Source organism: Lepus europaeus, chromosome 10 (genome assembly GCF_033115175.1).
Source record: "Lepus europaeus isolate LE1 chromosome 10, mLepTim1.pri, whole genome shotgun sequence".
Classification (NCBI taxonomy): Eukaryota; Metazoa; Chordata; class Mammalia; order Lagomorpha; family Leporidae; genus Lepus; species Lepus europaeus.
The window spans coordinates 38,110,501-38,136,031 of NC_084836.1; positions in this window are offsets into that span (position 1 = coordinate 38,110,501).

Genomic DNA, 25,531 nt, shown 5'->3' on the forward strand with positions numbered 1-25,531 from the left:
GGAACAAAACCTAAAGCAATAGGTGAGAGCAATGCTGGAAAATACAAATCAAAAGATTTTTTCTGAAACAAATGATGGCTTGAATCTACATGTCAAAAGGGTCACTGTATTCTCATTTATGAAACAGCTAATTCTATTTGGAGCTTATTTCTTATAATAATTTGCCAAATGCAGTTAACAGGACCAACACTATGAACACTTTTTCTTTCAACTTCTTCCCCTAAAGCCTCAATCATAATAGGTGAATTAACTGTCTCCCCATAATTTCCAGAGGAGAATTTTACCAGATGTTTAGCTACTGAATTACAGGAATCCGCACCCTACAGCCTTGGATGAAAGTGTTCTCACTGACTCCCACAGAACCCACACATTCTTTATTACTGGTACTAATATTGTACTCATACGTATCGGGGTAGATTAGGTTGCACTATAGCTACTGACATTCCATCATCTCAGTAGTTTCAATGACAAGAATTTTATCTCATGTTCTGTCCCTGTTGGAAGCTGGATGAAGGCTGTGTTTCATGGCTTTTAAATTCTAGAACCCAGACCACCATTTAGGTCACTGGCAACAGACTTGAAAAGAAGAAAGAAAGTTAAGAGAGCCTTGGACTAACAATTCACCATTTAAAAACAAAACAAAACAAAACCAAACATGTATTTATTTGAAAGTCAGAGTTACACAGACAGAGAAAGAGAATGAGAGAGATCTTCCACCAGTTGGTTCACTCCCTGAATGGTTGCAATGGCTGGGTCTGGGCTAAGTGGAAGCCAGGAGCTTCTTCCAGGTCTCACACGTGGATCAGGGGCCCAGGCACTCAGGCCATCTTTCACTGCTTCCCCAGGCACGTTAGCTGGGAACTGGATGGGAAGTGGAGCAGCCAGGACTCAAACCCCACACATATATGTGATACTGGCACAGCAGTGACGGTTTTACCCCTAGACCACAGTGCTGGCTCCCAACAATTCACCATTATAATTTGAAATTGGCTCATCTTCTTAATAACTCACTCACAAGAACTAGTAACATGGCCCAGTCTAAACACTAAGGATCAGGACTGTCATGAGGGATAAAACAGAAGTATTTATCAAATATCACCAATAACTTTCCGCACAAATAGGAACAAATGCTATTTTAAATCTTGTTTTTATTACTTAACAACTTTTTAGAATTCTTCCTATCAGCAGATGCTTACATCATGTTCCACAGCGACATCCACTATGCAGCTGTACTGTTACTTAGCCTTTCTACCCTAGGTAAATATTCAGAATGTTTTTGCAATAAATATTAGATTGAATATCTTTGTACAAAAGCCTGTTCGCATAACTGGGATTCTCTTTAGGATATGAGAAAAACCTAGTTCCTGACATCACTTACAAGTAGGTTTCCATGTTGTTTGACATTAGCCTGGCACTCAGGCCATGAAATCCTCCTATTGAACATTACATAATCTCATAAAACACCAGCACCATACAATGTCATCCAAAGACCATAATCCAATCATTTAAAGCAAGACCACTTCATAATTTTGTCTAAGCACACACAAAAAAAGAAAGGTTGCTATACAAGCAACTACAAACACCTCCCTCTCCTACTTAATAAATTGATTGTGTCTTTATTCTGTTCTTTATTCTGGTCTGTCCTCCATCTAGGCAGACTGAGATACCCAATCAGAGAATTGTGTCCACTTTGACAAAACCTAATCCACAACCAAGTCTATCTTCATTGAACTCTCCTCTAAATCATTCAAAATGCCAAAAGCCAAAAATCCCAAAAGATAGGTAGCAATGACACCTACTTAAAGAGACAAATCAGAGTTCTGTAGTAATAATTACAACTAGTACCTTTATAGGTGTTTTCCTAACACTCTTTCCTGGCAAAAATTGACAGACACTTGAAGTCAAAGTGTGTGTTTTGAGTATTTTGAGAGTTATTATCTTTCAAAGAGATTTATAATCCTATAAATGGTATATGAACATGCTTGTTTTCCCCACACTTTTTTTTTTTAAAAAGATTTGTTTGCAAAGGAGAGTTACAGAGAGAAGGAAGAAGACAGAGAAAAATATCTTCCATCTGCTGGTTGCTGGTTCACTCCTCAGATGGCTGTAATGGCCGGAACTGGGCCAGACTGAAGCCAGGAGTCTCAAGTTTCTTCCAGGTCTCCTACTTCGGTGCAGGGCCCAAGCACTTGGGCCGACTTCCACTGCTTTCCTAGGCCATCAGCAGGGAGCTGGATCAGAAGTGGAGCAGCTAGGTCTCAAACTGGTGCCCATATGGGAAGCCAGCATCGCAGGCAGCAGCTTTACCCACTATGCCACAACACTGGTCCCTGTTTCCCCATACTTTTACCAATACTACATAACACTAAACATTCTGACATATTTGTTAACATGACATGGATAAAATGATGTCTCATTCAGATACACATTTCTTTTTTGTTCCAAATTTATTTAATAAATATAAATTTCCAAAATACAACTTTTGAATTATAGCGGCTTTTCCCCCCATAACCTCTCTCCCATCCACAACCATCCCATCTCCCACTCCATCTCCCTCTCCCACCCCATTCTTCAACAGGATTCATTTTCAATTATCTTCATATACAGAAGATCAACTTAGTATATACTAAGTAAAGATTTCAACAGACTGCACCCACACAGACACACAAAGTATAGAGTACTGTTTGAGTAGTAGTTTTACCATTAATTTGCACAGTCAACACATTTAGGACAGAGATACTACATGGGGAGCAAGTGCACAGTGACTCCCATTGTTGACTTAACAATTGACACTCTTGTTTATGATGTCAGTAATCACCAGATACACATTTCTTTCTTTTTTTTTTATTTGACAGGCAGAGTTAAACAGAGAGAGAGACAGAGAGAAAGGTCTTCCTTCCATTGGTTCACCCCCCAAATGGCCACTACGGCTGGAGCTATGCCAATCCGAAGCCAGGAGCCAGGTGCCTCCTCCTGGTCTCCCATGCAGGTGCAGGGCCCAAGCACTTGGGCCATCCTCCACTGCCTTCCCGGGCCACAGCAGAGAGCTGGGCTGGAAGAGGAGCAACTGGGACTAGAACCTGGCACCCACATGGGATGCCAGCACTGCAGGCGGAGGATTAACCAAGTGAGCCATAGCGCCAGCCCCCAGATACACATTTCTTAAATTATTCCCTGGAACCGAGTATCTTTTCATCTTCAAAACATTTTTCCCGTTAATAACTTATACTCAGTTTCCTATTGGATTTATCTTTTCTTTTAATTTGTAATAACTAATCATTAAGGATATTATGTAGTGTGCTTTTCATACAGTTGCAAATATATCACCAGGTTGTTCTCTTATTTTTAATAAAATTATGTTTTGTAAACATGTAGAATTTTAAAGTTTTATATTGTCAAATTAATTTAGCTTTTCCTATGTCTTCTAAGTCTTGTATTTAAACTAGGAATAAAATAAAGTCTTGCTATTTTCTTTTAGTACTTTTATAGTGGATAATATCTGCTCTTATACTTTATACCCCTATAGTAATTACCTTTGATTCTCACATCTTCCTTATTGATACTTTCAAATTTGTTGGTATTATTTTCCTTTTCTTTTTAAAGACTTATTTATTTGAAACACAGAATGTGTGTGGGGGAGAGAGGGGGGGGGAGGGAGGGAGGGAGGGGAGAGTGGGTGGGTTGGGGAAGAGAGTCCATCTGCTAGTTCATTCCCCAACTGGTTGCAAAAGCAAATCCTGGCCAGGCCAAAACACAGAAAAAAGAATGCAAGCTCCTGTCTATTGGTTCATTCCCAAAATGTCCACAACAGCCTGGGCTGGGGGCCAAAGCTAGGAGCTGAGAACTCAATCCAAGTCTCCTACATGGGTGGCAGGGTCCCAAGTATTTGATGCATCATTGCTACTTTCCAAGGCTGCAATAGCAGGAAGCCAGAAATTGAGCTGATATGAGTATCCCAACTGGAGATTTAAGCAATAGATGAAACACCTGTGCTAGTGTTTACTTTTCATTTCTTTTTTAAATATTTATTTATTATTTACTTGAAAGACAGTTACAGAGAGGCAGAAGTGGAGAGAGAGAGAGGGGTCTCCCATCCGCTAATTCATTCCCCAGATGGCTGCAATGGCCAGAGCTGAGCTGATCTAAAGCCAGGAGCCTCCTCCAGGTCTCCCACATGGGTGCAGGGGCCCAAGGATTTGGGCCATCTTCCACTGCTTTCCCAGGCCATAGCAAAGGGCTGGATCGGAAGTGGAGCAGCTGGGATTCGAACTGGCATCCATATGGGATGCCAGCACTGCAGGTGGCATCTTTACTGCTACATCACAGCACCAGCCCCTTCAGTTTCCTGAATAGCTTTTCAGTAACCTTGTAGACAACGATTTCTTGTGGCTCTGAGTTCTTTTTCTTTCCTCTAAGCAATAATCTCTAAGGAAATATTGTGAACCTACCTCTCTCGTTTTCTGTAGTATGTTATTGCTTGAGATTTTCCAAAGGAGTCTCTGAAACTAGTTTACATTAAAAGGGAATTGTACCCCCTGGTCATGGTGGTGAAGGGTAGGGCCTATAACCTTGGATATTACTATATATAAGGAAATTCACTTTTATACCTTTAAGAAGGGAGATTTACTTTCTCTTCTGCAAGTCTTAAAGAACTTCTTTCTTCTCCTAGTACATGTAGTGTGAAGTTGTAAAGCACAGAACATGGCTATCAACTTTCAAATTCAATAGAAAAGCCTGAATCTGCTGGGTGCTACTATAAGAAACCAATAGATAAAGAAGAAATCTTGCAAGTCCAAGAGAAGAAATGGAGAGAAATGGCATTGGATCATTTGAATTGCTAAATCCAGCCCTGCCTAAGTCTAGACATACATCTGGACATTTCTTTTAATGAGACAGTAAATCTCTCTCCCTTTGAAAAGACAATAGGCTCAGCTGGCCCCGCTGCAGCTCACTAGGCTAATCCTCCACCTGAGGCACCAGCACCCTGGGTTGTAGTCCCGGTTGGGGAGCTAGCTTCTGTCCCGGTTGCTCCTCTTCCAGTCCAGCTCTCTGCTGTGGCCCAGGAGTGCAGTGGAGGATGGCCCAAGTCCTTGGGCCCTGCACCCACGTGGGAGACCAGGAGGAAGCACCTGGCTCCTGGCTTCGGATCCACACAGCGCGCCGGCTGCAACCTGCCTGTTGTAGTGGCTGCTGGCGGGGTGAACCAACAGAAGGAAGACCTTTCTCTCTCTCTCTCACTGTCTAACTCTGCCTGTCAAAAAAAAAAAAAAAAAAGACATAATAGGCTTTGAGTTTTCTGTCAATTGCAACTAAAAGACTCCTGACAAATTTTTTATGTCTGTAATCTTCTGATGTTTCTAGCAGTCTGTCTCTTAATTTCATTTTACTCTGTCCAATGTTGCACCTGAGCAGGCTATGGGTTCATTCTGGCTCATAGCTGCATTTTTCCCCCTTTGGCTCTCAACAGAATGAGCTTGCAGAACACATCTTTCCCTTTTATTTGAATTACTTACCAACACTTATTAATGTAAAAGAATTCTTATAAATATGCTGATTTGTCAACAATGGGTCCAGTGATGCACTAGAACTAAATAGCTATTGTTATGCCAAAAAGTGATACTAGCTCATTTTCCAGAGTTCCTCTACCTCTATTGTCTTACGGTGGGCACAGGACCCTTGTCTATTCTTCTACCTGTTCTCCTTGTGCTTTTAACTTTGTGATTCCTGATCTATAGTGTAGCAGGCAATGGGGTTGAAGAAGGTGTCCAGGTTTGTTTCAAGGTGGAACAAGAAAACATCAACCCCTTAAGGATATCTTTACAACTGTAGCCTGTCTCATCTTTTCTCCAAGGATTCAGTGAATTGCCATTTCTACAGAGATTTCCTAATAAAAAAATTAATTGAAAAATTAAGAATTACTTTCCCCAAAACTGTGAAATGCAAAGGCAGTTAAAATAAGAAGGCTTAAAGTAATTTTCTTCTGCTTAATTTGATACATTATATATGCAAAAAACCTTATCTCATAATTGAATGCTACTTTAATGAGCATGCTAATAGTGGCATAAAGCTTTTTAAATTTAAAAAGATCTAAAAATATCAGCCCATTCTTATTTCTAACACATTCTACTTTATATAAATCCAGCTTGACTAAGTCTAAATGACACTCAGTGGCACACTTGATTTCTTTGTAATCGAGAGATGTTATCAGCCTTTCCAAGCAAGAGAATAAAATTGGTGCCAGGCTGGTGACATGTCAGAGAGGATTGTTTCCCTTTCAAAGGCAAAGGGGACAGAGATGTTTTCAAATAAAGTCCGAGTTCTAAGCTGGAGGGCTCCAGGTACCGGGAAGCCTAGTGGATTACAACTGGCAGCTATAAAGAGTTTCCATGCAGAAAACACCTTTGGTTTTCAAAAAAAAAAAAACTGTACAACATTTATAACATTGATTACAGTATGACGCAGGGATTTGAATAGTACTTTGTTTACTAAGTTTTGCCAACATACACTACTATCAAATGTTAAAATTCACATTAATATTCTATAAGTCCTTTATAAATGCCATACACGTATATTTTTAAGAAGGAAGATGTATTTATTCACTAAGCTGACATTCTAGTTAAGGATCTAGAGAGTCTATTTGGTATTCATAATACTTTTGTTGGTAAGTTTGAATAATGTTGAGTGGGAACAATAAATTCAAAGAGAAAAATCAAATGCTGCTGAATCATAATGATAACAACCCATCCTGAGTACATATTATGTAGCAGGCACGGTATTGAAGACTCCAGATATGAAGAAATAGTCTTTACAACCCATTCTTATTATTACCATTTGCACAAAGATGATGGAAGGATCTGAAATGTTCTGTTGAAAAAGCAGGTGAGCTCTGCATCAGGCATCCTGGCCCAGAGTACAATAGCAAGACACCTATAAGGAGAATGCCAATAGGAGATATAATTATGCACTAGATTATTCCATAGTATGCTACTTCCTTTAGCATTTACTGTTGGTTATCCTTTTAGTCAAACAGTAAGCAAATATCTCCTGCTAGTGAGCCTCACTCACATATGCTGCTTTGTGCAAATCAGAAAAAGGCTCTTCTCTGGGCAGGAAAGGCTTGCCCAGAGCAGCATGACCTGTGTTTCAACCAACAGTGGCACCCTTTTCAGGAGCCCTTGGAAGAATGTAATCTACAGTCCCACTTTATTTTTCTTTGGGGAAAAATAAAGCCAAAATGAGAATAAGACAATGAAGTCAATGCTGCAGCCCCTGAAGTCATCCCAGCAGTGGCAAAATTCTCTGTGGCATTCGAGGTGAGCTGAGTTGCAGGGTCAGTCCATGGTTCAGTAACCCCTCCTCTTTAATTTAGAGACAAATTTTGAGTTGAGAAATATGGGAGTTTGGAATTTATTTTTAATCAAGAAAATCACAAGGGTCCTTTGGTAGGGAAACCTCCTTTTAGATGATAAGAACTTCAAATAGATTTGGAGAAATAAACTACATCAATACAAAAAAAGCAAAGATTTTATTAAACTGTGAAAGTCACACTGAGCCACTTGGAAGGATGCCCAGAGGAGAAGTTCTTCGGGAGTTAAAGACGACACCCTTTGCTTAGTTTTCAAGCAGATATTACATGTAAAAGGGGTATAAGAAGTTGAAATGGTAAGACTGCTGTTAGGGAGTTTTGAACAGGTTCACTGAAGACAAATGGGAGTGGTAAAGCCAGGTAGAAATACTGAAGCAAAAGTGATAAAAAGTGATACAAGGGCTCTGAAAACAAACTGTCTGAAAATATCTTCATGTCGGAAATGCAGGAGAGTGACATCATCAAGACAGGAAAACGGGCCTTGCCAGCGCTCATCCTCACCCACAGAAACACCATTTTGAACAATGATCTGCACGTGGAGATGCTTCTCAAGAGCTCTGGAATCCAGATGATAGATTAGAGCACCTGGACACAGGACAGAAATAAGTAAAACGTGTGGAACAGCATTGGCGAATAGGTTCACACTACCTGCTTCGCTCTACATGCAAGCCTAGGCAGCGTATCAGGGAGACTCTGCTTGGCAGAAGCATAAGGAAATGAGTATTTGACTACGCCATGGACTCCAGTATGAGGACCCCTCCAGTGAACTCCAACGCCTGTAGCTTTAGGATTATGACTGCATTCATAGTCTCAGGCTTCATGCCTCTCCAAGTACAAGGCTGGCTCCATAGCTCTGTAATTCAGGGCTATTCCAGCACCTGGCCAGCTGATACAACCTGGGTCTTCAGGCCAGATCCCATAGACCTGGCCCCCAGATCTGCAATTGGAAACCAGCCTTGTAAAATTGTCTCTGTAGATACAGGCTTCAGGCCAGAACCATGGCCCCAGGTCCTAGGCTAGCCCCTACAGGTATAGGCTCAAGAATAGTCCCCATCTATCTAAGTTCCATCCAGTCCCAAGCAGGCCAAAGTTGTGGTTCCGTTCCAGCAGATCTAGAGTCTAGCCTTGCCATGAACCCAGGCACAGGGAGAACTCGAGAGGTACTCCAGGCTCCAAGCATCACCCCATAGATCCAGAGTTCTGAGAGGTTCCGTAGGCCCAGGTGTCTGCTCCAGTCACCTGCTGACCCTGACATCTAGCTATCCTGCTTGTGAACTCAAGCAGCAAGCCTGCCCATGGCTTTCACAACATGTCCTGCCCGGAATCTCTGGAGTGGCTGAACATTAAAGAACTTTTCCTGCCATAGCCAGTCTGTACAGATTGAAATAGGTGTCTACTTCAAATGTACAGATACCAAAGCATGGCCATAAGGATTAAAAATAATCAGAAAAGTGCGACCCCACAAAAGGAACAAAATAAAGCACAGCAACTGAATCTAAAGAGATGGAGGGGGCCAGCACTAGGGCATAGCAGGTAAAGCCGCCACCTGCAGTGCCAGCATCCCATATAGGTGCCAGTTCGAGTCCTGGCTGCTCTGCTTCGGATCCAGGTCTCTGCTATGGCCTGGGAAGGCCGTGGAAGACGGCCCAAGTCCTTGGGCCCCTGTACCCGTGTGTGAGACCTGGAAGAAGCTCCTGGCTCCTGGCTTTGGATTGGCACAGCTCCAGATGTTGCAGATATCTGGGGAGTGAACCAGTAGATGGAAGACCACTCGCTCGCTCTCTCTCTGCCTCTCCTCTTTCTGTGTAACTCTTTCAAATAAATATTTTTTTAAAAAATAAAAAGATGGAAATTTACAAAGTACTTGACCAAAAAAAAATTCAAAATAATCTCTTTAAAAAAACTCTGTAAGCCATGGGAGACCAGGAGGAAGCTCCTGGCTCCTAGCTTCAGATTGGCACAGCTCCGGCCATGGCGGCATTTGGGGAGTGAACCAACAGAAGGAAGACCTTTCTCTCTCTTTCTCTGTCTATAACTCTACCTGTCCTGTAAGCTACAACAGACACAGATAGAAAATGAAATAAAATTAGGAAAAGAATCTGAGAAATGAGAAGGCCAAAGATATAGAGATGATGCAAAAAAAAACAAAAAACAAAAAATTAAAAAAAAAAAACCTCTGAAGCTAAAGAGTAGAATGACTCAATTGCAAGATTCAATAAAGAGCTTCATCAACAGACCTGATTAGGCAGATGAAAGCAGCTGTGAGCCTGAGAGCAGGTCATTTAAGATTGCCCAGCTAGAGGAAAAATAACAGAAATAAAGAATAAAAACTAATGAGAAAGCCCATAGGGACTATGGGACATCATCAAGTGAACCAATATGTGCATTATGGAAATTCCAGAATCAGCAGCAAAACGGAAAGTGTGATAAAGTGTACTTAAAGAAATAATGACAGGGGCCAGTGCTGTGGCTTAGTGGGTTAATGCCCTGGCATGAAGCGCCAGCATCCCATATGGGCACCAGTTCAAGTACCAGCTGCTCCACTTCTGGTCCAGCTCTCTGCTATGGCCTGGGAAAGCAGTAGAGGATGGCCCAAGACCTGGAAGAAGCTCCTGGCTCCTGGCTTCAGATTGGCACAGCTCCGGCCTTTGGAGCCATCTGGGGAGTGAACCATCTGCTGAAAGACCTCACTCTCCCTCCCCCTTCCTGTCCCCCTCCCCCTCTCCCTCTTCTCTGTCTGTGTAACTCTGACTTTCAAATAAATTTTAAAAAAAGGAAATAATGACAGAAAACGTTTAGAAATTAAAGGGAAATAAACATTCAGATCTACAAATTCCAAAGTACCCAAGTAGATTAAATATAGAGAGATCTTTACCAAGATGCATTTTAACTGATTTCTTAAAATTCAAAGACAAAGAGAATTATCAAAGCAGCAACAAATAAGAAACTCATTACATACAAGGGAACCCCCATAAAACTCCATGAATTCCCTGCAGACACCTTGCACATCAGGTGCGAGTGAGATAAAATATTCAAAGTGATGAAACATTAAAAACTACCAACAAAGAACACTATGCCCCATGAAGCTATTCCTCAGAAACAATGGAGAGATAGGACTTTTTCAGATCAATAATAGCTAGGGGATCCATCAACACTAGATCTACCTTGTAAGAAGTGCTAAAAGGGCTGGCGCCATGGCTTAACAGGCTAATCCTCCGCCTTGCGGCGCTGGCACACCGGGTTCTAGTCCCGGTCGGGGCGCCAGATTCTATCCCAGTTGCCCCTCTTCCAGGCCAGCTCTCTGCTATGGCCTGGGAAGGCAGTGGAGGATGGCCCAAGTGCTTGGGCCCTGCACCCGCATGGGAGACCAGGAGAAGCACCTGGCTCCTGGCTTCGGATCAGCGAGATGGGCCAGCCGCAGCGGCCATTCGAGGGTGAACCAATGGCAAAAAGGAAGACCTTTCTCTCTGTCTCTCTCTCACTATCCACTCTGCCTGTCCAAAAAAAAAAAAAAAAGTGCTAAAAGGAGATTTTAACAGTGAAAAAAAGGGGAGGCATTAACAATATAGAAACATTTGAAAATATTTCTGGGGGCCAGCACCGTGGGTCACTTGGTTAATCCTACACCTGCGGTACTGGCATCACGTATGGGTGCCGGGCTCTAGTCCTGGTTGCTCCTTTTCCAGTCCAGCTCTCTGCTGTGGCCTGGGAGGGCAGTGGAGGATGGCCCAAGTGCTTGAGCTTCTGCACCTGCATGGTAGACCAGGAGGAAGCACCTGGCTCCTGGCTTCAGATCGGTGCAGCGCCAGCCACCATAGAGGCCATTTAGGGAGTGAACCAGTAGAAGGAAGACCTTTCTCTCTGTCTCTCTCACTGTCTATAACTCTACCTGTCAAATAAATAAAAAAATATATTTCTATTCACTGTAAAGGTAAGAGGTCAAATTCAGAATGCTCTTATATGAGTACTGTAATGGTGGTATATAAATTACTTTTAAATCTAGCATAAAAGGGGCAAGCACTGTGGCATAGTGGGTAAAGCCACTGCCTGTGGTGCCAGCATCCCATATGGGTGCCAGTTCAAGTCTTGGCTGCTCCACTTCCAATCCAGCTCTCTGCTATGGCCTGGAAAAGCAGGGGAAGATGGCCCAAGTCCTTGGGCCCCTGTACCCAAGTGCGAGACCCGGAAGAAGCTCCTGGCTCTTGGCTTCAGTTCAGCACATCTCCAGCTGTTGTGGCTAACTGGGGAGTGAACCATTGGATGGAAGACCTCCCTCTCTCTCTGCCTCTCCTCTCCCTGTGTAACTCTGACTTTCAAATAAATGAATAAATAAATAAATAAATCTTTAAAATTTTTTTTAAAAAATCTATCATAAATGTCAAAAGATAAAAGGGGTAAATAATATAGGTTAAACAATTTGTAATGGATGTATGCTATAAGATGTAAATTGTGGTATCAGTGATGCAAAGTGTCAGGAGGGTGGAAGTTCAAATGGTAACCAGCAGAGAATAGGGGTGGCTATATTCAACAGGCAAAAAAATCCTTAAGTAAAAACCATCACAAGAGACCGAGAAGATCATTATAAAAAGACAAAGATGTTAGTCCACCAGGAGTATGTAATAAACAGAAGTAAATATATATATCCAACATCATACCATCTAAACTTACAGAAGTAAAATGGCCTCTATTTGAAGATGGCATAATATCATATAAAAAAAAAATCACACAAACTGTCTGAAGAAATTCATTAAAATTGCAGAATACAACATCAACATACAAAATCCATTAGCATGTTCACACACTAACAATGAGCTTTCAAAAAAAAAAAAAGATAGGTGAAGGAAACAACTCCACCTGTAATAGCATCAGAATACAGTAATAGGAACAGAATTAACCAAGGAGATGAAAGATCTACACATTAAAAGCTGAAAAACACTGCAGTGAGAAGTTAAAGATACAAATAAATGGAATAGCATTCTATGTTCAAGTATTACATGACTTAATACAGTCATCATATTCACGCTACTCCATCTATAGATTTAATGCAATCCCTATCCAAAATTCCAAAGGCATATTCCACAGAAATGCATAAAACAATCCTAAAATTTATAAGTAACCCCTAAAACTCTGAATAGCAAATACAATCTTTAGCAAAAAGGAAAAATAATCTGAAGATACTGCACTACCTGATTTTAAAATATACTATAGAGCTATAATAATTTCAAACAATGGGACTATAAATATACATACACCTACAATCACACACAAAATGGAACAGAATAGGGAGCCCAGAAATAATCTCACACATTTATAGCCAAGTGACCTTTCACAAGGGGCCGAGAATACAAAACAACGAAAGCATTGTCTCCAATAAATGATGTTAGGGAAACTGGATATCCACAGAGGAAAACTGGATCCTCATAGCACACGCAAAAGTCAGTTCAAAATGGATTTAGAGAGTTCTATAAAATTTGAAACTATAAATCTACTGAAGAAAGCAGGGGAAAAGTTTATGATATTGGTTTGGCAGTATCTTTTTAAATATGGTCTCAAAAAATACAGATGGCAAATGCAAAAACAGACAACTGAGATTGCATCAAACTAACAAAATTCTGCAAGCAAAGGACAGAGTAAAGAAAGTGAAGAAAACAATTATGGAATAGGAGATAATATTTGTAAACCATCTCTTCTTAATTGGCTGCAATGGCCAGGGCTGGGCCAGGCTAAAGCTAAGAATCAGGAGCTTCATCACCTGGGGCAGGGACCAAATACTTGAACCATCTGCTGCTGCTTTCCCAGGCACATCAGCTGGGAGCCGGATCAGAAGTGGAGCAGCCAGGACTTGAACTGGCAATCAAATGGAATACCCATATTGCAGGTGGTGTCTTAACATGCTACACAACAATGCTGGCCCTGATACTCTGTTTCTTAACCTTTAAAATGTGGTTAGTAACACTTTATCATACTAATACTATCAAGAATTAGAGGCAATATATAAAGCTCTTACCACATTACAGATGCTCATTAATTTATACATCTTAGTATTAGCACAAATAAGTAGCGAAAAATGAGCTTTACCTAAAGGGAGATCTGACCTTTTGTTCTGGCTCAGCTCAAAGGAGATGACCTCTAGACTGTTGGAAATTCTCAAGTGCTAGGAGCACCTTTATCGCTTAGGGTGCGTCCCCATCAGGTAATGAACTCTCATAATGATCCCTCTCTGCTACCTAGATGACTTGGGATGGGAACGGACTACACCAGAAGATCAAGCGTATGGTTAGAGGGCTGGGGCTTTGAGCTGTGTGGTAGCAGTCTGACCTACGGAGGGGAACGAGCTGGACATCGAATTCAACTGTCTGAGCGATGCTTCAGTCAATCGTGCTATGTCAAAGAGTCTCAATAAAAGTCTGGATTCTGCAGCTCAGGTGAGCTTCCTGGACTGGCAATAGTTTGTGCACATAGTCAGCTCCCCTTCCAGAAGTGCACCGCGTCCCTCAGGGCAGAGAATCTTCAAGTTTGGAACACTTCTTGATGAACTTACACCAAGAAATTGCCCAAGAAATTATAAGGCAATTCGTAGAACTAAAGGAGAAGCCAAATAACCAAATATTAAAATTCCCTGGGTGCAAAAGAGGGTGCCATTAGCAGAGTGTTGAGTTCCATTCTTTTATCTTCAAAGCCATAACCAGTGTTTACAGAAAGGAGGAGGGGTAATTTACTGCAGAGAAATCAAATGCTACTACTATAAAAATGACAAATACATGAACAATCAAGAGGGAGGAAAAATAGTTGGAGAGACAGGGAGAAAGATCCATACCAAGGGGAATTAGTGGGTTTACACAAAGCAGTGTAAGAGAGACATTAGTCACACCCTCAAAGGAAAGTTAAAAAAGCTAAAGAATTCCACATTTACATATCTACACAAAACAAGTTGACAGGAAGTCTTCATTAACATTAGTTTTGTGTTCAGTGGAAAACCACCCAAGACAAATGAAGTTCTGAATCATTAAAATATACTACAAATTTTAACTGCTTATCTGATTTTCCCAATACTTTACAATATATTATAGTGACAATAATGACAGCAACCAAATGGAGATAGCATCACATCTCCCTTTAATAAATATTTAATAGTATGCATAAATATAGAAATTTGCTGGGAACAATGCAGTTTTTTCAATGCTTTATTTTTAATTTAAAAGGCAGACACACACACAAAGATCTTCTATCCACTGCTTCACTCCCCAAATGCCAAATGCTCACAACAGCTGGGACTGGGTCAGGCCAAAGCCAGGAGCTAAGTTCAGGAGTCTTACATGAATGGTAGGGCCCCCAGGAGCCATCACCTCCTGCCTTCCAGGATGCTTATTAGCAGGAAGCTGGAATTGAAAATGTAGCCACGATTCAAACCCAGGCTCTCTGATACTGGATGTGGACATCTCAAATGGTAACTTAACCTTATGCACCAAATGCCTGACCCACAATGCAAATTTAAAGTACAGATCCCATTTCCTCTAAGATTGTTATGTCTAAATCCTATAGAGTGGTTATTCAGATTTGTGGCACAGTAGGTTAATCCTCTGCCAGCAGTGCGGCATCCCATATGAGCACTGGTTCGAGTCTTGGCTGCTCCTCTTCTGATCCAGCTCTCTGCTGTGGCCTGGAAAAGCAGGGGAAGATGGCCCAGTCTGCACTGTGGTGCACTGGGTTAATGCCCTGGCCTGAAGTACTGGCATTCCATATGGCTGCAGGTTCAATTCCTGGCTACTCCTCTTCTGAAGCTCTCTTGGGCCCCTGCACCCATATGAGAGATCCAGAGGAAGCTCCTGGCTCCTGGCTTCAGGAAAGTGCAGCTCTAGCTGTTGCGGCCATCTAGGGAGCGAACCAGCTGATGAAAGACCTCTCTCTCTGTCTTTACCTCTCTCGGTAACCTGTCTTTCAAATAAATAAAAAATAAATCTTTAAAAAATAAAAATAAAAAAAGATGGCCCAAGTGCTTGGGCCCCTGTACCCGTGTGGGAGACCCTGAAGCAGCTCCAGGCTCCTGGCTTCAGATCTGCACAGCTCTGGCCATTGCAGCCATCTGGGGAGTGAACCAGCAGATGGAAAACCTCTCTCTCTCTCTGCCTCTCCTTCTTTCTCTGTGTAACTCTGACTTTCAAACCAATAAATAAATCTTTTTTTAAAAAAAATTGTTCCTTTTCAACTTAGACAACAAACCAAAAGTATCTTGAGCTTGGGATTGGAAATGACTTTTCCTGAAATTAAGTTACCATATGAAGTATATAATTTGAAATCAGTGCTGAGGATTAGCCTTAAAATTTCCAGGTGCTAAAGGGACATTCAGAACTGTACAATATTGCCATACCCTTATGTCTCATGTTTATAAATTGGACTGATTTGCTTTTATTTATGACTTATAAAAAGTTGTTCAGTACCTAAATCTATGGCAGAATCAAGTTGATCCTCATAAGTAATTCTTTTCTGCTTTTACTAGTATCAACAGAGACTTTTGGGTCTGTTCTCTTCCCATATCTCCTCTCTTGACCTCCTTTTTTTTTTCTTAAATAAATCAAAGTAATTTAAAAAGCAAATTAATAATCACTCCTCAAGTAAGTGAAAAGAGTATTTTCCAAATGCTTTTGACCTGAGCATTCTATGGAATGCTATTTTTTCCTCTTTACTCTTGTTCAAAAAAAGTGACAATTTTTCACAACAGGTTAACACATAATCACTTGAAATCAGATTATATTCTTAACACACTATAACAAAAGGAGTCAATTTCCTGAATATAAACAGTAATTGAGTACCATGATAGCAAGCCTTTTGTTTATGAATTGTTCATTGTAGTTCGGCACCCTTATCAAATAATTATTTTCTACCAATTTCATGAAACAGAATTCCCAATACACTGAATTTGTTAATTCATATTTTAATAAAGAGCCTTTTTTTTTTTTTGCTCACTTTCATGCTTTAAAAAAGGGAAGGTAGTTGCAAAGTATGCCTTGTGACCCAAAACAATGAAGAAATTGATGGGCTACTCCGAGTAGGGAGTGAGGACAATGGTCTGGAGTGCTGAAAATATCACAGTTAGGCATGTTTACAAATAGAGCAATGAGGAATTTCAAGAGGTAACTGATAAACAAGTAAATCTTTTAAAAATTATTTGAAAGGCAGAGTTACAGAGAGGAGAGAAGGAGAGAGGAAGGGGAGAGAGAGAGAGAGAAGGAGGAAGGGGGGGCGGAGAATGAAAATGAGAGAAATATCTTCCATCCACTGGTTCACTCCCCAAATGGCTACAATGATTGGAGCTGGACCAGCACAAAGCCTAGAGCTTCTTTTGGATCTCCCATGTGGGTGCAGGGGCCCAAGCACTTGGGCCATCCTACACTGCTTTCCCAGGCACCTTAGCAGGGAATTGGATTAGAAGTAAAGCAGCCAGGGCTCAGATGGGATGCAGGCACAGGCCACAGCTTAACCCACTGCACAGGAACCAATTTCTCTTGTAAGCTATGTTTTACTCATGAATTTCTGAATAGGGATTCGGGAGGAAGATAAATAATAAAAAGAAGTCATTATTAGGAACCAGAACAAGACTTAAATTTAATGGACTGTCACAATTTCCATAAGTGGGCGAGAGTATTTGGTGCAGCGGCTAAGATGCTGCTTGTGATGCCAGCATCCAGCATCAAAGCGCCTAGGTTCATGTCCCACTCTGCTTATAATCCCAGCTTCCTGCTAACGTGTACTCTGGGAGGCAGCAGGTGTTTGCTCAAGTACCTGGTACCAGACACCCATATGGAGACAAGGATTGACATCCAGGCTCCTGACTTTGGTCTGTCCCAGCCCTGCTATTGAGGCTATCGTGGAATGAATCCATGGATGGAAGATCTCTTTCTGTCTCTTTGATTTTCAAATTCTTTTAAAAAATGAAAAAAGGAATCCCATAATTGCACATGCAAAGAAAAGGAAAATAGGTACAAAGAAAACCAAACTGCTGTGGTCAAGAGCCATGGCATTAACTAGTTTGGTGGCCTTGTATAATTCTTTGGGTGTAGTTTCCTCCTTAATAAAATGAAAATCTTGTATAAATTCCTTAGGTTTTTACCTCTCATATTCAAGGAATCCGACATTCACATAATATATTGATTGCATTTAATGGCCAACTTAAGTTTTTCCATGTGAAAGGGGCACATATAATCCTAGAGGTGATCTTTGGAGCAATGGTACTAGAATCTAGCGGGTAAAGGCCAGGGAAGCTGTTGAATATAAATAGACTTCAAAAAGTTTGTGGAAAATGAAATTAAAAGGTAAGTATTTTTCAGTGCAAAAAATTTTGAAGCCTAAACATACATGGTTTTTCATGACCTTTTTGAAAACCCTTTGCATGGATTTCAACATTTTTGACACCAAAATAAACTTGTGTTTTAATTCTATTTTCCATGAACTTTTGAAGTCCCCTTGTATGCTACAAAAAAACATGGAAGCCCCCAAAACAAAAAATTCTCTAGCCCCAAATGTCAATAGTCCTGAGGCTGAGAAACTCTGACATAGAACAAAATTTTTTATATCCAGTTTTTTATGGATCAGTTCAACAGGCTTAGTTAGAAAGTATTTAAGCATTTGAATTGGCATAATCTGGCACAAGAGATTTCTTTTGTTTACATATTTTTTGAAAGGCAGAATATAAGAGAGAGCAAGAAAGGAAAGAAGGAAGGGAGGGAGGAAGGAAGGGAGGGAGGGAGGAAAACTTCCATCCACTGATTCATTCCCCAAATGGCTCCAACTGCCAGGGCAATGCCAAGCAAAGCCAAGAGAACCAGGAACTCCATCAGCATTTTTCATGTGGGTGGCAGGGACCCAAGCACCTGATATATGCTGCCTTCAAGATACGTTAGCAGAGAGTTCGTTTGGAATTAGAGAAGCCAGGATTCAAACCCGTATTCCAATAGGGAATGCCAGGGGCTCAAGTGGCAGTTTAATCCACTGAGACACAACACCTCTCCCTGGGATCAGGGATTTCTGAACAAGTTTACCTTGAAAATATCCACTATCATAAGAGTCTCAAAAACCAAATTGTTCATAGACTAGCTGTGGAAAATTAGTGATGTCCTATTTAGTCAAGGGAGTACATTCTGGGAGCCAGAGATATGGATTCCAGGGTGTTTGATCTTGTTCTGTCATTAACCAACTGTAACTAGAACAAGTCATTCAGTCACTGAGATTTGTTGTTAAGAATTTAGAGTTGATATTTGTTTTACCTTCTATCAAAGTTGATATGAAAATCAACTGAAAGTGATTTGAGAATATAAAAGTGCTATGAAGACAAAAAAGATCATTTATGCTTGTGTTTGATGATATTTAAAGCATTGTCTCTAATTAAATCTTGTTATAGGACAGGACCCTCAGAAAGTTCACGGAAAATGTGTGTTATGAGAAAGACGCATGGATTTCAATTTTTGCACCAAAATGAATGTATCTTTTAATTCAATTTTTCCACGAACTTTTTGAAGTACCTTCATATATTAAACTGAGCTCAACAAAAGTTCAGATTCCAATTTGGAAAAGCACAGCATTAGATATCATTCAGACTACAGACTCCAAAAAGCAAAGTAAGGATCTTCTCACTGAGTTGATAAGTTTGGTTTGCTAAATGTATTACTTATCTGTGACTTCAATAAGGCTTCATAATAAACAAATACAAAAATCCAAGTGCCATGTGACATGAAGCATTTTATTGTTCATGTTTCAAATCAGCTGGGATTTGGCCAGACAGCTTTCTCTTGGCTTAATTTACTCATGTATGTGGACATTGGCTGGCTGTCAACTAATCTGGGATGCCTTGGCTGGAGCAGCTGCCTCTGTTTAAGTTGCCTTCATCCCTCTGTATGCTAACTATGAAAACGTCTCCAGTTAATGGGAGAGTGCAATCTTCTGAGGACTTCTTGTCTGCTAACATTCTAGTGGCCAAAGCAAGTCACGTGATTGAGCTCAGAGGTAAACACTGGCGAACAACATTTTATGTAAAGTGAATGGACACCACAAAGTTTATGAAAAAGATGAGGACACAAGGAGTGGTTAAGATTTGGGCCAATGGCATGACCCATTTCAGGAAATCAATACAGTCGTCGGAATGAAGAATCACATCCAGGTCTGATGGAGAGGATTACGCACCACCAGATTTTCTGGACTTTTCATTATATGAAGTTGCTAAATGTAACTCATAGAAGTAATGGGTCCCTTTTACAAATAAAAGAAGATATTCACAAATATTCAGTTGGCACAGTGACAGACAGTGGAAAAGCCAGCAAACTGTATCAAAGTTGGTGCTTCCTTTCCCCTCTATGGAGAATCAATGTGGAATCATGTGACTAGTTTTTTCCAGTGGAATATGAGAGGAAGTCAATGTGTCATTTCCAGTACAAGGTGGTAAGGAAGTGCGTACGTATTTCCTTTCCTTTCTTTCCCCTTCTGCTGAATAGAGGCAAAATACTTCAGGACCCTAGGAGATGACACAACCCCAAAGTCTGAGTCCATGACTATCCATACATTCTAGAGAGTTAACTGCTGATCATAAATAATAGCTTGACTTGAGTGCATGAGTGTGAAATAAATAGTTGTGTTAAGCTACTTAAATTTTTAGATTTCTCACATCTGCTAGCATTATCCCAACACAGGATAAATTTAGGAACACTGTTATCAATTTAAAAAATAAAAAAAAATCTAAGTATTAAAAATTTCATAGAAATTGAACACAGCTTCCCAACCAAATTTGAGAACTAAAATCTCTAACACATTCTTACCAAGCAAGTATCCAATCCATTTGAGTATTTCCAGTAACAGCAAGCTCAAGTAACGTCTGAAACAACCATTTTTAACAACTTCTGTTTATGGCCAAGGCTTTCCCTGAACTGCTGATCACTATAGTTCTACCCCTTTTCCCCACTCCAGAAGGACTAAATAGAAGCTTATTTCTTCTTCTAAACTATAAATTTTTAATTTTCCAAGATATTTATAGATTCTACCTCAAAAAATGTAAGTTTTTTCATCTCAGTTCTCTGTACTTTCAGGACAATAAACTTTAAACTTTCTTTGTGGTACTCAATAGCAGGAATTATACATTAAAGCTATAAAATGCTTTATAATCTGTGATAGCCACAAACCACATTAACACTATGACAAGTTCACTTTCATTGTATAGTTGAAAAAACTCATATTAAAAATAAAATGTAGAAAGTCATGAAATATGTCAGCACAAAAACAAATATTTGAGTCTAAGGATTCCAAACATGGAGTGGTAGAAAGAGGCTACAAAGACATTTTGCGAATATATAGATTTTACTATGTTTGCATTCGATAACATTCTGAGGTTTCCTTTCCAACATTTTGACATAAAGAAGGATTTGTATTTAACCAAGTCAACTAGAAGAATTTTTATGTAATTTCTAAGAAATTCTGTGTTTTGAAGTTCTGCAACACCAACATCTTGTATCCATTATTTTTATTTATACTTCTTTTTCTGACTTGAATATTGGTTCAATTATGCAAAGCTTCCAGAAGGAAAGCTTCATATTGAAAACTTCTGACCCTTTTGTGCATTTTTACTAACCAATCAGACATTCAGGATTATTTTCCCTCCTCTGAAATACTAGAAGGTGGTAGATGAGGACCTCTACTGGTTATCAGAGATTGTCAACAGAACCACCTTAACAATTTAGGCAATAGCAGCCACATCTGTCTGATGCACAGGGAAAAATTACCAGAATGAATTGAAAACTAAGTGTTCGTGTGAAAAAAAAAAAAAAAGACCCTTCCTTGTTTTAATTCAGTTTAAAGTTTTATATGCAATAATTTTAGTTTAAAAATGCATTGAATTTGGCTCCCATTTCTGTTATTTATTTTTTGAAAAATAAAAACATAGCTGTTCTAGAGTCTGTAGAATACATATTTCTTTCTTTTTTTTTTTTTTTGACAGGCAGAGTGGACAGTGAGAGAGAAAGGTCTTCCTTTTTCCATTGTTTCACCCTCCAATGGCCGCCGCGGTTGGCGTGCTGCGGCCGGCGCACCACCTGGTTTCCCATGGGGTGCAGGGCCCAAGGACTTGGGCCATCCTCCACTGCACTTCCTGGCCACAGCAGAGAGCTGGCCTGGAAGAGGGGCAACCGGGACAGAACCGGTGCCCGGACCGGGACTAGAACCCGGTGTGCCAGCGCCGCAAGGCGGAGGATTAGCCTAGTGAGCTGCGGCGCCGGCCTTGTAGAATACATATTTCAAAGAAACGCTACTGAGTACACTTATGCAAGATGACCGTGTTCAAGATGTCTTCTATTCAACATAGTGTCTACTGTTGACAGCGATGGTATTGCATACCTAAAATTCTACAGAGTGTGCATATTGTGTTAGATATTCTTATCATAGAAAAACAGGTAGAAATAAAGAATGCCCAATCAATTGTTACTTACTACAACAGGCATGTAAGCATGTTGTGAGAAAAAGAATCCAAATACTCAAGTAGTGATATTGGTTAAAAAAAAAAAAAAAAAAAAAAAAGAGCCTCTTCATTGGCATTTGCCATAGTCAAATTTTCCAAGATTCAGATTAATTTATCATGTGAAAATTTATTTTTAATGTATGGATTACTTGGTTTGAGATTCTAGGTTTTCATTCAGGGAGATGAAATTTAAATATGCATAGACTCCCAAAGTAATAAGGTGAGGAGAAAAAATTTTTTTTAATTTAAAAACACACTCTCCTTCCATGACTTTAAAGAATTAAGTGTTCCAGAAGATTGCCTGCTGGTTTTGCCAGATGGAAGATTTAACCCATTTTTCCTAAAAGTGTCTGAGTGCTGTTATCAATTTTCAAATGAATAGAAAAAAGAACCAAGTGTGCTTCTAAGTAGGTATCTGAAATGTAGGTTTTCAAAGTGTAACGAAGGGATAAAACTCAATTTTTAGATTCATCTTTCATTTTCAGTGGAATGTTGCCCAATCAGCATAAATAAAATTATTTTTCATATTAGTTCAAATCTTTTAAAAATATAAAAAGTTGCTGAATAGCCAGGATTTTTAAGTCTCCACTCATAGATCATTTGTGACTAGACATTGAACACAAGATAATGCCAACAGAAACGAGGAATCTTAGTAGTTTCATGGAGTTCATGATTTGATTTTACCTATAAAAAAGAATCTTAGGCTGAAAAGAACTTATTTAGAATGGAAAAAGGAAGAATTAAGAGTCTAGTACACTCATAAGTCAGAAACCTTACTAGTATTTCAAGACATATTGATAGCTATGATACAAACTGCTAAAACGTGGGTAAAATCCTGCCTTTATCAAGAAGAAAATAGAGAAACTTATCCCAATGAATTTATTGAATGGATAGAAAAGGACACATTATTCCCCTATAAATGTAAATATTCACCAAGGGATTTAATCACCTTTTCCTAAGTTATAGGTGTTTGCTTTTGATAGAGACCTTGCAAGTTTTGAGTTAGATATTAATGCTTGGCTAGGACACAGAACTAGGTGGTGCTAAAAAAAGAGAATCAGGCAAAGCTGTCATCGGCTGTGGGTCTGTAGCCCAGTGCTGTTTTGTCAGAGTATTTCCACTTGTCCACAGTGAGGTTAGAACGTGAAGGTAAAGGAAGATACTTTTTCATGAAATTAAGTACATTAAATTTAAAGATGTGCCCTTTAAACTATAAATGCATATACTGCAAATTACCTTTTTTGTGTATGTGAAAAAGAACAAATCAAAGTTGGTAAAAGTGAATAAAAATACTGAACTTATTTAGCAAAAGCAAAACTGAGGATGCTCAGGCTTTCCTTCCCTATACTTTTGGAATTTTACTTATTTTTAAAATCCCACAGAGCTGGCGCTGTGGCTTAGCCAGTAAAGCTGCTGCCTGCAGTGCTGGAATCCCATATGGGCTGCTCCACTTCCAATCCAGCTCTCTGCTATGGCCTAGGAAAGCAGTGGAAGATGGCCCAAGTCCCTGGGCCCCTGCACCCACATGGGAGACCTGGAAGAAGCTTCTAGCTCCTGGCTTCAGATTGGCACAGCTCCAACCATTGTGGCCATCTGGGGAGTGAACCAGCTGATGGAGGACCTCTTTCTCTGTGCCTCTCTCTAACTCTCTGTAACTCTCTGCCTCTCTCTGTAACTCTGCCTTTCAAATGAATAAATAAATCTAAAAAAACAAAACAAAACAAAACTCCAAGCCTGTGTCACTGGCTTTTCAATCTTCCACTTTCAGAATTGTTTCAAAACAGACAATTTAGCCTTACTTCTCAGAGATGCAATTTCCGATCTGTTCCCTCAGGTCAGAGTTGGTACAGAACTCACAGAATGTCCCACTTTACAGAATAATACTGTCAAAATACCACGTGACTTATCATCATTCCAAAATAGTTATAGAATGCCTGTGTTTTTTTCTAAGAGTTTTTGAGAAACCCTGTGAAATCCACATGTATATCAGTGGGATTTATCTTTCACAATTGGGAAGATATGTTTTGCCAGTCATAAATGAACTGTAATCCCCATAGACTCAAGTTTAATTCAAAAACACTCTCTCCAGAGCTGCTATATTTGGCAACCCACATTCTCCCCTCCATATGCTATCCTTGGGGAATCTACATACATTGTCCATAATGGTTTCTACTTAGGATGTCTGGAAAAGGAGAGATTATGGTCGCAGAAGGGCCATTAAAGGGAATTTGAAAACAGATCCATTAAGTTGAAGTATTCAATTGTAAGAGTCTTCAAGTTGGATGGACTATGCTAATTGATATTCAAGGAGTAACTCCATCTGTCCACTGCTTATATCACAGCCTTTAACTACTCATGCTTGCATAGCTTACCAACCTGGTTTGGTATTCTCCCTGGAGAGAGAACTATTACTGGAGAACATGGTGTGCATAAAAATTACAGGAGATAAATAATGAATTGCCCCTAAATATGGACTTCTTTCCATCCCATTCTGTTGTTCAGAGACCTCACTGTTTCAAACTGCCATCTTTTTTTCATTAATTACATCAGTGCGGCTTTTGTTATGTCTTGTTGGAAAAGAGAAAAGAAAGTTTCCATTATTTCTCTCCTAGACTGTGGAAAAAAGCACAGTTGTTGTGTTTTGCAAACACGCAGCCTTATCTCCAAATCTCTGGTCACTTTTTGAGTGGCTTTAAAGAATAACTTTTCTGTATTTTTACGCTAAGCTTCCCCTGAATTTTGAGTTTGTGTTTCTTTTCTTTCTCAGAGTGTCTTTTTGTGGCCCTACCCTTCTTCCCGCACCTGGCTCTCATTTCCAAGCCTAATAGCTCTTAAGAACAACAAAAGTTTCCCAAAGGTTTCCCAGCTTGGCCCTGTCTCTGCAATATATTTGCGTTTCTCTCTTCCTTTTTTATATTCTAAGTTTGCTTTCCTTCTGTGGAAATGATTTTCAGGAAAGTTTCTCCCAGGCGGTGCCTGCAAGCCGCTCTTTGTTGGACAGCATCTCTGAGGCCCTTGTCTTGCGTTGTCAGCTAAGGATGAGTAGTGTTACCCACTCTAGGTAAATGCTCATGAGACAGTAACCTTAGGAATAACACTGCCATCTGAGTGTTTGAGTCTGGACAGGACTTGGTCAGTTTTAAAAGTTCTTACCCATCTGTTGTCTCATTTGACTGTCACCAAGATTCCCTCTATGTTATAGATCAGAATCCTAAGGAGTTGCATGACGGGGCCACAAACTGCACATCCTAGCAAATGGGGAGACAAGCAGCGGCAGCTTGGTCGTCTGTCTTTAGTGTTTTCCACTACTTTTCCTGGACCTCTCTTTCTTCACACTGCCATGGCATTGTTATGAGGAAAGAGTGAGGGAATTTGGAAAAGGCACTTAGAATAGTGCCTGGCCCTTAATAAGTGCTCAACAAATGTTCTTATACTTTGTCATGTATCAGATAAGTTGGCAGAATAACATACCAAGGTAGTTCCTAACTTTATATACATGTAGGAATGTACCAATCTGAACGGGAGAGCTATTAAGTAGTCACTCAGTAGAATACTGTGAGGGGAACTTCGTTTGGTTCCGGCTGCACGCAGCAACTCCCTTTCCCTAAGGCAAGCTCAGGAGAGTAGGAACAAGGAGACAGGAGTGTTTCCATTTTAAATCAGACTCAAACTTT